Below are 13,444 nucleotides of genomic sequence, written 5' to 3' on the forward strand. Positions count from 1 at the left end.
ATAAACAATAGTTTTTTACATAAGTATGTCTTAAACATTGCATACTTACACAAAAAATTGTTTATCTGAAATTCAAACTTCATACTTATGCTAAATATTTATACTTATGCTAAAAATTTATTCATAGTTTATCCAAAATTCAAATTTAATTTGGGCATTGTGTATATTTACTTGCTAATCTGGCCAGCCTAAGTTGGAGTAACAGCACTATATTAGGCAGCAATAACTAAGGGGTTATGAATGTGGACTGTAAAGCCAGACTGCCTGGGTTCATGTCTCAATTGTATTATTTAACAGCTGTGTGACCTTTAGCATATTACCTAGCCTTTCTGCTTCCACTCCCTCATATATAAAAAGGGGTACAACAATAATGCAAACCACGTAAGGGTTTTTTTTAAATAAAATAGAATACTAAAAAAAGTAAACAATTCAAAATACAGGGAAAGAGGAAAAATATTAAATAAATAGTATGTGGGCTGGTGATAAGCACAACAGAGAAAAGTAAAGCAAGGAAGGAGGATAAAAGAGTCAGAAGGATTTTTCTTGGAGAAATAAGAAAAAAAAGAATCATAAGCAAATGTTAGATTAGTCAGAAAAAAGGCTCAGTAAAGTGATATTTAAATAAAAACTGAATGGAAATGAGGATGTGGTTCAATTAAATAAGGAAGTCCACAAATTAGGAAGATAAGATCCCCATATTTGATAACCATGTCAGAGGAAAGCCTGACTCACCTGGGACCCAGCAGATGGCAGATTGTCTAACATCTCTGTGTTCCTCTTTTCTGCAGGGACAGAGTCCTGAGCAAGGAAACCTAGAAGGGAAAGAGGAATAACCATGGAATTGAGTCCTGTCTGGCAGCACTGACAGACACAGTGGCCAGCCACCCTCATGCCACCCTGTCCTGCCATGGGAAGGAACAGCAGCTCTAGAGTTCCTACGGTGAGAAAGACAGAAATCATTTTTCAATTCAATATAACAAGTTCCAAAAAAGAGCTCTAGTTATTTCCCAGCTCTAAATGCTTCAATGGCTCCCATGCCTTCCAAATAAAGTGAAAGTTCCCTCCATATCAGTCATTTCGGGCCTCACTGTCCAATCAAGATCAGCCCTTTGAAGACTATAGGGCCAAAGGAAATATCCTCCGATAACAAAGAGAAAGAAGCTTTCTGAGAAACTTCTTTGTGTTCTGTGAAATCATCTCACAGAGTTACAGCTTTCCCCTCAAGAAGCCTTTCGCTAAGACTGTTCTTGTGGAATTTGCAAAGTGATATTTGGAAGCCCATGGAGGGCTATGGTGAAAAAGGAAAACAGAACCTCTGTTTCTCAACTGTAAAGCAGAAATAATGACAATACCTATACAGTAGTATACACTTATCTGAGGTTTTGCTTTCTGCAGTTTCAGTTACCCATGGTCAATTGGGGGTCAAAAATATTGAATGGAAAATTCCAGAAATAAATAATTCATATGTTATAAATTGTGTGCCATTCTGGTTATGCAATCTCACACTTTCCTGCTCTGTCCCACTTGGGACATGAATCCTCAGTGTGTCCACTCTGTATACACTACCTACCTGTTAGTCACTTATTAGCTGTCTTGGTTATCAAATCAACTGTCATGGTATCGCAGTGCTTGTGTTCACATAGCCCTTATTTTACTTAATAATGCCCCCAAAGCACATAAGTAGTGACGCTAACCTACTGTTATAATTGTTCCTTTTTTTTCTTTTTTTTTTGAGACGGAGTCTCGCTCTGTCACCCAGGCTGGAGTGCTGTGGCCGGATCTCAGCTCGCTGCAAGCTCCGCCTCCCGGGTTCCCGCCATTCTCCTGCCTCAGCCTCCCGAGTAGCCAGGACTACAGGCGCCCGCCACCTCGCCCGGCTAGTTTTTTTTTTTGTATTTTTTAGTAGAGACGGGGTTTCACCGTGTTAGCCAGGATGGTCTCGATCTCCTGACCTCGTGATCCGCCCGTCTCGGCCTCCCAAAGTGCTGGGATTACAGGCTTGAGCCACCGCGCCCGGCCTAATAATTGTTCCATTTTATAACTAGTTGTTGTTAATATCTTACTGTGCCTAATTAATAAACTTCATCATAAGTATGTATGTAGAGGAAAAGACATAGTATGTATAGGGTTTGATACTATCCACACTTTCAAGTGTGTTAGAATGTATGCCCCTCAGATAAGGGGAGTATACTATACCTCTAAGGGCTCTTGTGAGAATTAAACATTACATATGTAAGGCACATAGCAGGTATTTTGTTTGGTAAATGGCAGCTCTTATGATTAAGCCTTTCCTACATATTTTTCACTCATTGATCTAAAAGACAACCACCACGTTCCCTCAGGAGCCTTAACCTTGATGGCCTTCCTTGCCTATATATTCTCTTTTCTGGGTAAACCCTTCATTAATCTGTTGTTTATTTCTGGTACCCTAGGGAACTCTCTTTCCTTCTCACTGAACTCTAGCTTCATCAATAACTCAGTGCCTCTGGCCAAGTTTTTAGCCTCTGGGACAACATCCACTATATCTATATGAGGCACTCACTGTAACACCGTGATTAAGAGTACAGATGCTGGAGCCAGCAGCCTAAGTCTGAATCCTGACTGCCAATTATTATTATAAGTTGTGGAACCACGGTCAAGTTACTCAACCTCTTTATGCTTCTGGCTCCTGGTCTATGAAACGAAGGTAATACCTATTTCACAGAACTATTAATAGAAGAAAATGAATTAACATGAAAGAATACCTGTGATAATACATTAAAACATTCTAAGTGCTCAAGTGTTCACCGTCAGCATTTTTTAAATTCTTTTAAGTAATGTGGGAACATAGAATGGGATTAATCATAATCCTTAGTTCATGATATGCTATCTTTATTGAGCCATGCATGGCCCTCGTGATTATTTTAAATCCATTTGTTTTTATTTTTAAGTATAATTAAGGCCTGTGAATTTACTATCCAACCCAAAACTAGAACATTCCCAATAACTTACATCTGCCTGTGTGCTTCTTTCATGTCCATACTCCAGCCTTCCCGCTAGAGATAACTATGCTCTGAGGTCTGGTGTTTGTATTCATTTTTCCCTTGCTATATATATGCCCCAAACAATATTTTGCTTTTAGTTAGTATTACTTTTTTCAAAGGACTATAAGGACCCAGTGACTTTCTTTTCTCATCCTAGAAATACCTCCTTAGCTCTAATCTAATAACTTGAGTTTCTAAGATACCAGTCAAATTTTGGCAGAAGTTGAACTTCCAGTCTTTGTATCTCCCACATTTTATGCCCCCTTGCATCTAAAATTTAGCTAATCATTCTTGTTCTTGAATAGAAAGACTAAATAATGTAAAGACCAATTTTCCCAAATTTATACTTACTATATTAATGCCACAAGCAATCCCAGGAGATTTTTTTTTGTAGTGTGTGTGTGTTGTTTTGTGTTGAAACTAAGGTTTACACTGGATAAGAAATGTGAGGCAAGGTGAACAAAGCTGGTACACTCAGAGAAATAGTAAATGTTAAAAGCAAAAACCAAACCCACACAGGCATAAAAAGGAATGAAATCATGTCCTCTGCAGCAACATGGTTGCAGCCGAAGCTATTATCCTAAGCAAATTAATACAGAATCTACGGTGGTTCATGCCTATAATTCCAGCATTTTGGGAGGCCGAGGTGGGTGGATCACAAGGTCAGGAGTTCAAGACCAGCCTGGGCAACATGGTGAAACTCCGTCTCTACTAAAAATACAAAAATTAGCCAGGTGTGGTGGCGGGCGCCTGTAATTCCAGCTACTCAGGAGGCTTAGGCAGAATTGCTTGAACCCGGGAGGTGGAGGTTGCAGTGAGCTCAGATTGTGCCACTGCACTCTATCCTGGGTGACAGAGCAAGACTCCATCTCAAAAAAAAAAAAAAAAAAAAAAAAAAAGAGAAAACCAAACACTACATGTTTCCGCTTTTAAGTGGGAGCTAAACATTGGGTATACATGGACACTAAGATGGGAAAAATAAACATGGAGAATTCCAAAAGGGGGTAAGGAGGAAGGAGGGCAAAGGTTGAAAAACTGCCTATCCAGTACTATGTTCACTACTTGGGTGATAGAATCATTAGAAGCCCAAATTTCAGCATCATCCAATATACCCATGTAATAAACCTGCAAATGCATCCCTGAACTTAAAATAAAAATTAAAAAATTACCCAAACCCCAAATTTCTTTCATCTCACATGAGATTAGGCAGATCAGACTGAATGTATAAAATGCATTATTTCATTCATTCACTCAACAAATTTCTATTCAGCTCCCGTTATGTGCCAGGCATACAGCAGATATTCAATAAATAGAAGCAACCAGTTGCTTCCTCCTTCTCACCTTCCTTCTCACATGCCTGAATAAAGTTTGCCACCATGGTTCCTGCCTCTTTGCTGTTCTTCGGCTGTTTTGACCTAACCCATGTCTGAATCTCCTCTGGCAGGATGCTCAGAAACTGTACCAGCACTAGTTGCTCTATCATCTGCTCCTTAGTGAGGAGCTCCAGCTGCAGCCATTGCAAGCAGAACTCCTGGATTTTGCTCACAGCTTGATAAGGCCTATTCACTGACAGGTACTGAAAATCCCCAAACTTTTGAGGAGAAACTTTCAGTGTCTCTGTTTCCAGTTTCTTCTCTTGACCACGCATACAAAAGATTTAGGGATTCCTCAAGATATCCAAAACTCCTGTCACATCCGGCATCTCTACACCTTGGCCCTTTACAAGACAGAGCTACTCTTAAAGGCAGGCTGCTCTGGTACACAATGCTGTGGAAGATGGTGGGCAGAGTTGTATCAGCTGAAAGGATACAGAAACCTCAGGAACTGCAGAAATTATGTAGAGACTTACAACTAGCCTGCAGAGTTATGATTAGACAGTGGAGTGGAGGTGATCTGAGCAAGTATGACACAAAAGATGACAGCTATAAATAGCCAATCAACATAAAACAAGGCTAAACTTCATTAGTTATCAGAGATATAGGAATTAAAACCCCAATAGGGTAACACTACACACTCTCCAAAACGTCCAAAATGAAAAAGTCAGACAATACCAAGTGTTGGCAAGGAGATAGAGCCACAGTAGGCTGATATATTTCTATACTGGAATACTAAACAAAAAATACGAATGTAAGTTGCTGTTGAATGAAAGAAACCAGACTCAAAAAAAAGGTCCATATTATATGATTCCATTTATATAAAGGTCAAAAACAGGCAACATAAACCTAAAGTGTTAGAATTCAGAATAGTGGCTGCTGTTAGGGGGAAGAGTGGTAATGACTGGAACCAGGCATGAGGGCTTCTGGAAAGCTAGGAATGATCTGGACACAGTGTATTCACTTTCTGAAAACTGAGCTACATATTTGTGGTTTGTGCCCTTTTCCGTATGTGTATGTCGCTAAACATTTTTTAGCTGTATTACAGTTGTAGGAAAACGTCTAGGTCATAGTATCAGTGGAAAAAGGAAACCTGTACATAACACTATACGCTTAACCATATAAAGCACAGAAAAGGCGGTAAACCAAAATACTGCGCCAGTGGGTTAAGGAAGAACAGTAATATTATAAGTAATTTTTACAGGTGATTTTGTACTTTCTCTGTCAAAACTATTTTCTGGCTTCAAGATGTTCTACAACAAACCTTCATTTCTTCTGTAATCAGATAAATAAAACATACCTTCCATAAAGGCTACACTCACTCTAAGAAACCATGAACAAAGATGCCACTTGGGGGAAACATTTTTTTCTTTTCTTCTCCCCACTAAAACTTACACCTTTTATTTCTATAATTTAACAGTTTTTCCATTTGAAAGCATTTATTTTTGTTTTCCATTATTATAAATCATAATATAATGAACATCACTGAAGCTAAGTATTTGTTCTCAAATTACACAGACAAAAGGGATAAACTGTTTTTAAAAGTCCTTGACACAATCTGCCAAATTTTCCTTTCAATGGCTTCTACCAACTTCTTCCAAACTCAATGTGTAAGATTACGTCACAGTCCACCTTACAAGCCAATAGTGCCATCTTCATGGGCCTGTAATTAGGTCAGTCACAAGGGCCCCATTCTCATAAAGCCCACAGGCCTAGTTTAAGGCTTTACTGTCACTCTCTTGAAATTTTTCACAATTTTTTGGACAAGGAGCTCCACATTTTCATTTTGCACTAGGCCCTGCAAATTATGTAACTGGTTCTGCCAATCAAGAATATTATCATCCCTCAAAATCTGTTGTCAATTAGCCAGATTTAAAAATATATCATTTTATTCCTTAATTTTACATTTCTTTTGATTAATAATACGGCTTTCTCTTTGTTTCGGATTTACTAGCCAATTATAAATTGTTCATGTCCTTTGTGCTTCTTTCCATTGGGGTGTTTCTTTTCTTTCTTTTTTTTTTTTGGAGGCAGAATCTCGTTCAGTCGCCCAGGCTGGAGTGCCGTGGCGCAATCTTGGCTCACTGCAATCCCTGCCTCCTGGGCTCAAGTGATTGTCAGGCCTCAGCCTCCAGCCTTGGGGTGAGTTCCGGGCCCACCAGCGCAGGGCCGTCCTGGGTCCCTCCCTGCAAGGGCAGTAATTTTAGGGCAGTCAGACGCAGCCCTCGCCTCTGGAGTGGCTTTTCCACAAGGCCCCAGTAGGACCCGCCGCGGAGTCTCCCTCACGAAGCCGCGCGTTGCCCTGCACTGGATGCCTCTCGCGCCCTCACGTCCACTGGGGCTCCAGCCCCGCCCAGGCCGCTGGCTGGGCTGCCCGCGCGCCGGCCGCTCTCCTGCCCCGGGGCCCAGTGAACTCACCTCGCATGCCTCACGCCCTGGCCTGACTGAACGTCTCCACGCCCCGACCAAAACCAGCAGCGCATGCGCAGTGGCCGGCTTGCGCGTGCGCTCTGCGGTGCAGGGGGCTGAGGAACCGCAGCCGCTCGCAGCCAAGTGCCCTGTGAGACACGAGGATAGGGTTGGGACTGCGAGGAGAAGGGCGGCGACGAAGGAGGGCGCTCCTGTGACCTTCCTCCTTAAAACTAACGCCTTCTGTTGGTGGTGGGCGCCTGTAGTCCCAGCTACTCGAGAGGCTGAGGCAGGAGAATTGCTTGAACCCGGGAGGCGGAGGTTGCAGTGAGCCGAGATCGCGCCACTGCACTCCAGCCTGGGCGATAGAGCAAGACTCCGTCTCAAAAAAACAAAAACAAAAACAAACAAAACAACAAAAAAACTAACGCCTTATGTAAGTTTTGGAGAGTTAATATGTTACTTAGAACTTGAGGATAGGTGGTAAAAATAAAAAATAATAAACTAGATAATTTCAAAAATTTGAAAATATGTGGTAGTCTGTGAAAACCGTTCCTCACACCACGTGTGCACCATTCACCAAAATTTTACCCCAAAAACATAGGTAACCACTGTAACTGATCTGAAGTGTCACACCAATGTTTCTTTATACCTGAAGAAGGAATGTATATGTGTATGTGTGTAAGGCTTCCCTCAGTATTCCTGGGGGATTTGTTTTAGGACCTCCAGGATATCAAATTTTGTGGACACTGAAGGCTCATGTAAAATGGCATAGTATTTGCATATAATCTATGCACATGCTTAGGCATACTTTAATTCATCTCTAGATTACTTACATTACCTAGTACAGTACCTACACATCATTCTTGTGGATTTGACAGTACACAGCACACATGGCAAATTTAAATTGTGGTTTTTGGAACTTGGTGGAATTTTCTTCCAAATTTTTTTTTCTTTTTTTTTTTTTTTTTTAACTTTGTTAGAGATGATGTCTTGCTCTGTCACCCAGGCTGGAATGACAGAACAGTGGAGCCCCCGAAGCTGGATGCCACTGCTGCAGGATGGGCATGAGTGGTGCCAAAGCTGGAGGCTGATCCCCACTGGACAGCGGGTCGGTCCTCTAGGCCCAGGAATGACCAAGCAAAGCTTCCCGTCTGGCTGCTCACCCATGGGCAAGTGAGGCGAGCTTGCTCAGTGAGTCCACTAAAGGTTCCCCCAGGCAGTGAGGGGCAGGGAGGCTGACCATATGCCCAGGATGAGTGGGACAAAGAGCAGGCAAATGAAAGCATTGCCAGAAAAGGGTCTTGATCCAAATCCCAAAAGAGGGTTCTTGGATCTCGCACAGGAAGGAATTCAAGGCAAGTCACAGAGCACGGTGAAAAAGGCAAGTTTATTAGAAGCTATTCCATTACAGAGTAGGGCATCATCAGAAAGCAAGCAGACAAACACACCATCTTTGTTTTAAGATTTTAGGAGTCTTGTCTACATAAAGATTAAACTAAACTGTGACTACGTGAAGGTGAGCTGAAAGCATGACAAAATTTATTTATTTTTATTTATTTTATTTTTTTTTGAGACGGAGTTTCGCTCTGTCACCCAGGCTGGAGTGCAGTGGCCGGATCTCAGCTCACTGCAAGCTCCGCCTCCTGGGTTCATGCCATTCTCCTGCCTCAGCCTCCCGAGTAGCTGGGACTACAGGCGCCCGCCACCTCGCCCGGCTAATTTTTTTTTTTGTATTTTTTAGTAGAGATGGGGTTTCACCGTGTTAGCCAGCATGGTCTCGATCTCCTGACCTCGTGATCCACCCATCTCGGCCTCCCAAAGTGCTGGGATTACAGGCTTGAGCCACCGCGCCCGGCCAACAAAATTTATTACTCTTTTGATTTAAAGAGGCCGGGAACAGTGGCTCGGCCAGGCATGGTGGCTCACACTTGTAATCCCAGCACTTTGGGAGGCCGAGGCAGGCAGATGACCTGAGGTCAAGAGTTTGAGACCAGCTTAATCATCATGGTGAAACTCCCTCTCCACTAAAAATATTTTTTTAAAAAAATAGCTGGGTGTGGTGGTGCACGCCTATAGACCTAGCTACTCAGGAGGCTGAGGCATGAGAACGGCTTGAACCCAGGAGGTGGAAGTTGCAGTGAGCTGAGATCGTGCCACTGCGCTCCAGCCTGGGCAACAGAGTGAGACTATGTCTCAAATAATAAATAAATAAATAAGTTGTGACTATGTGAGGGTGAGCTGAAAGCATGACAAAATTTATTATTACATTGATTTAAAGAAAACTGTCCTTAGAAAGGTGAGAGAGGAACTGAAGGGTTAACAGTGTAGACTACAGAACCAGGAAATGACCTGCCAGCAAGTCTTTTATGTGTGTGTGTTCTTTTCTATTTCTTTCTGTTTATTCCTCTTAGAGTTTGTTCTCTTATGCCTGTGGAAACCTCCTATATGCCAGTTTCCATGCACTGGAGGAACCTGGATTCTCCCCTTCTTAAAAGTACCTCTTTCTTCTCCTCCTCCTTCACCTCTTCCTCCTCCTCCTCCTCCTCTTCCTCCTCCCTGAGGCCCTAAAGACAAGGTGGCCTTGGCTGCTGTACCAAAAGGAGGACGATTCAGAGGCTGTGAGGTTAAGGGATCACTTTTGGGGGATTGGAAGAAATCTCCATTATGAGGTTAAGGTACCTATGGGAGACTACCTGAGACAGGCTGCCAGTGATGCCCACTGGCCTCAATAAGACACCAGGGATGCCTGAGTGCAATGGTCAATATTGGTTTTGTGCACAGTAAGGAAAATTTAGAGCGTAAATGGTTAATCTGCTCCTACAGAGTTAAGTAGAGTCTTCTAAAGCTCTGTATCTTCCTTATTTTCTTCTCTGCCAGCTTTGGATCTGCTGTTATTAAGTTGCTGGTGCTGAAATAACACTTATTATTTATGGTCTAACTGAAATGGCAATACTGGAAACTTGTCTGAAGCTGAAGAAAAAAATGAAAAAGAAGTTTTTACAATCAAAACTACCATGAAAACTGCTTTGCCCAAAATTTTGGTCCACAGCTTTCACTGAATTACTTATCAGGGCAAACAAAGTTCAGCCATGTGAACAGGTTCCAATTTTGTTAGAAATAATTTGTGAGTTTGTATTGCTATCTCATGGCTAAAATTCTGAGGTAAAAGCTTTTGGATGTTTGTGTGTCGTGTGCGCATGTGACAAAAACAAGCAATGGGGAAAGGAGTCCCTATTTAATAAATGGTGTTGGGAGAACTGGCTAGTCATATGAAGAAAGTTGAAACTAGAGCCCCTCCTTATACTATATACAAAAATCAACTCAAGGTGGATTAAAGACTTAAATGTAAAAACCCAAACTATAAAAACCCTAGAAGAAAATCTAGGCAATACCATTCAGGACATGGGTACAAGCAAAGATTTCATGACAAAGATGCCAAAAGCAGTAGCAACAAAAGCAAAAATTGACAAATGGAATCTAATTAAACTAAAGAGCTTCTGTACAGCAAAAGAAACTATCATTAGAGTGAACAGACAACCTACAGCATGGGAGAAAAATTTTTGCAATATATCCATCTGCCAAAGGTCTAATATCCAGTGTCTACAAGGAACTTAAACAAATTTACAGGAAAAAAACAAACAACGCCATTAAAAAGTGGGCAAAGGACACGGACAGACACTTCTCAAAAGAAGACATTTATGTAGGCAACGAACATTTTTTAAAACAAAAGCTCAACACCACTGATCATTAGAGAAATGCACATGAAAACCACAATGAGACAGCATCTCACACCAGTCAGAATAGCTATTACTTAAGGGTCATAAAACAACCGATGATAGCAAGGTTGTGAAGAAAAATGAACACTTTTATACTGTTGGTTGGAGTGTAAATTAGTTCTACCATTTTGGAAGACAGTGTGGTGATTCCTCAAAGACCTAGGGGAAGAAATACCATCTGACCCAGCACTCTCATTACTAGGTATATACCCAGAGGAATATAAATCATTCTATTATAAAGATACACGTGCATGTTCATTGCAAAATAGCAAAACCATGGAATCAACCTAAATGCCCATCAATGACAGACTTGATAAAGCAAATGTGGTACGTATACACCAAGGAATAACATGCAGCCATAAAAAGGATCAAGATCATGTCTTTTGCAGGGACCTGGATGGAACCAGAAGCCATTATCCTCAGCAAATTAATGCAGGAACAGAAAAGCAAATACCACATGTTCTCACTTATAAGTGGGAGCTGAATGATGAGAACACACGGACACATGGTGGGGAACAATACACACTGAGGCCTGTTGCAGGGTGTGGAGTGAGAGGGAGAGCATTGGGAAGAATAGCTAATGCCTGCTGGGCTTAATACCTACGGGATGGAATGATCTGTGCAGCAAACCACTATGGCACACATCTATGTAACAAACCTACACATCCTGACATGTAACCCTGACTTTAAAATAAAAGTTGGAAATAAAAAAAAACCCCTAAACATATACCTACTACATAATCCAGTGATTTCATTTTTAAGTATTTACCCAAGAGAAATAAAAACATATGGCCACATATGAAAAAAAAAAACAACAAAACAACAACAAAAAACTTGTACATGAATGTTCTTAGCAGCTATAGTCATAATAGCCAAAAATCTGGAAACAGCCCTGGTGTCAATCAATAAGAGAAAAAATAACCAAAGTATGGTAGGTTCATGCGATGGAACACTACTCAGCAAAAAAGGAACAAACTGCCTATACATGCAATAAAATGGATGAATATAGAAAAACATGCTGAGTGAAAGAAGAGTTACACAAAGAATGTATGCTGTGTCATTCTATTCATGCTAATTCTACAACAAGCAAAATTAATGCGTGGTGAAAATAAATTGGTGGTTGCCTCTAATGAGACAGAGTTGGAGACTGATTGATGAGCAGCAGGAGGGAATTTTGGGATTGACAATATGGTTTTGTATATTAATAGAGATTTGAGTTACACAGGTGTACATATTTTCCAAAACTCATTGAATAATATCCTTAAGACTTGTATGTTTTGATGTATGTAAATTTGACCTCACAATAGAAAAGAAAGAATCCTTAAAAAAAATGAAAGAACTAAGTACATATAAATGGGAAAAGTGCTTGTAGACAAACTTTTCATATCATTTAAAATCTTATAATTATTTTGAATTGAATAATGAATACTCATTAGATGTTGGGGTGTTTTCCAATTAAAAATGGGTTATAATATGAAAAAAACATGTTTCTAAAAATTATAGAATGGTTTCAGCTATAAATTGCTAACATCTGATAAACAGTTCAAGATTTATTGCTTCCTGAGTTTTCACTAAAATTTAAGTTTACTAAAAGTAAGAATTGCAATAATATATAACTCTGTAACTTGTATTTTTATTGAGAAAACAGTAATTTTATGTAGTTTGGAGGTTATTTAAAAGTTATTTATTTTAAAAGGTAGAAAGGAACGAGTAAGAGAGAGAAAGAGAGAGAGATAAAAGATTTGTAGACATAAAGATATATTTTTGGTAAGAAAAGAAAATAATTTTATATAAGAAAAGGATTTCATGTGGTAAAGTTTTATCCTAAAATAAAATGACCAATTATTTTAAAAGAGGTATTATAGAACAAATCAAAAGGTCCAAGCATGTCATAGATGGTCTGTAAAAGTCATGATCAAGTCTGTGGAAGAAAATTTATAAAAGGAATTTTGTATATGATTAAGTTGGCTATAATTAATAAGAAATTATTCGTAAGTATTTCTGAGATCAGTGCCCTATGTTAAAACAAGGTTTCTTGATGGTATTACTTTTTTTTTTTTTTTTTTTTAAAGACAGAGTCTCGCTCTGTCACCCAGGCTGGAGTGCAGTGGTGATCTCGGCTCACTGCAACCTCCACCTCCTGGGTTCAAGAAATTCTCTGCCTCAGCCTCCCGAGTAGCTGGGATTACAGGTGCCCACCACCAGGACAGCTAATTTTTTGTGTGTTTTTAGTAGAGACAGGGCTTTCACCACATTGGCTAGGCTGGTCTTGAACTCCTGACCTCGTGATCTACCTGCGTCAGCCTCCCAAAGTGCTGGGATTACAGGTGTGAGCCACCTCTCTTGGCCCCTTTATGGTGTTAATTTACTATTAATGAAATTGTAAGAGTTTTTTATTTTTAATTCTATAATCTTTGACCTATAGCTCCCTTATTCTCAGTGGCCTCTGCAGGCAACACACTCCCTCCTTACCAATCACCTTCAGACTCCTCTCAGGGACCTAGCCCAACCACTACCTGGAGCAGGACATTTACCAGTCTTACTCTATGATGCCCCTTCCAGCAGGTCCCCAGTGGGGAAAGAGATGTTTGCTGTACATTTTCCCTTCACAACTTCAGAGCTTTACAACTGAAAGTCTCATTCTAAAGGACTAAGGGAAGATCTGAGGGGTTTCAAAACCTCATTCAGAATAGTTTTGGACCCATGACCTCAACTGGGCAGATGTTCAATCCCTTTTGATATTCTCCTCAGTGAAACAGAAAAATACCTCTGCCCTCAAAAGGGTAGGGAGGAAGTGGACCAATCCCATAGAGAAGAGACAAACAATCCTATTTTAGCTCTCAGAGCACAGCGGACATTA

General features: G+C 40.5%; 1 long non-coding RNA gene across 1 annotated transcript; it reads left to right on the top strand.

The window, feature by feature from the left end:
* The first annotated feature begins 785 nt into the window (after positions 1 to 785).
* LOC106994892 (uncharacterized) lies at positions 786 to 11,318 on the top strand. Its single transcript, XR_001441575.3, has 3 exons — positions 786 to 940; positions 2,433 to 2,686; positions 9,686 to 11,318. It is a non-coding gene; the product is annotated as an uncharacterized LOC106994892 (long non-coding RNA).
* Positions 11,319 to 13,444: the final 2,126 nt, after the last annotated feature.

Source organism: Macaca mulatta, chromosome 19 (assembly GCF_049350105.2).
Source record: "Macaca mulatta isolate MMU2019108-1 chromosome 19, T2T-MMU8v2.0, whole genome shotgun sequence".
Taxonomy (NCBI): Eukaryota; Metazoa; Chordata; class Mammalia; order Primates; family Cercopithecidae; genus Macaca; species Macaca mulatta.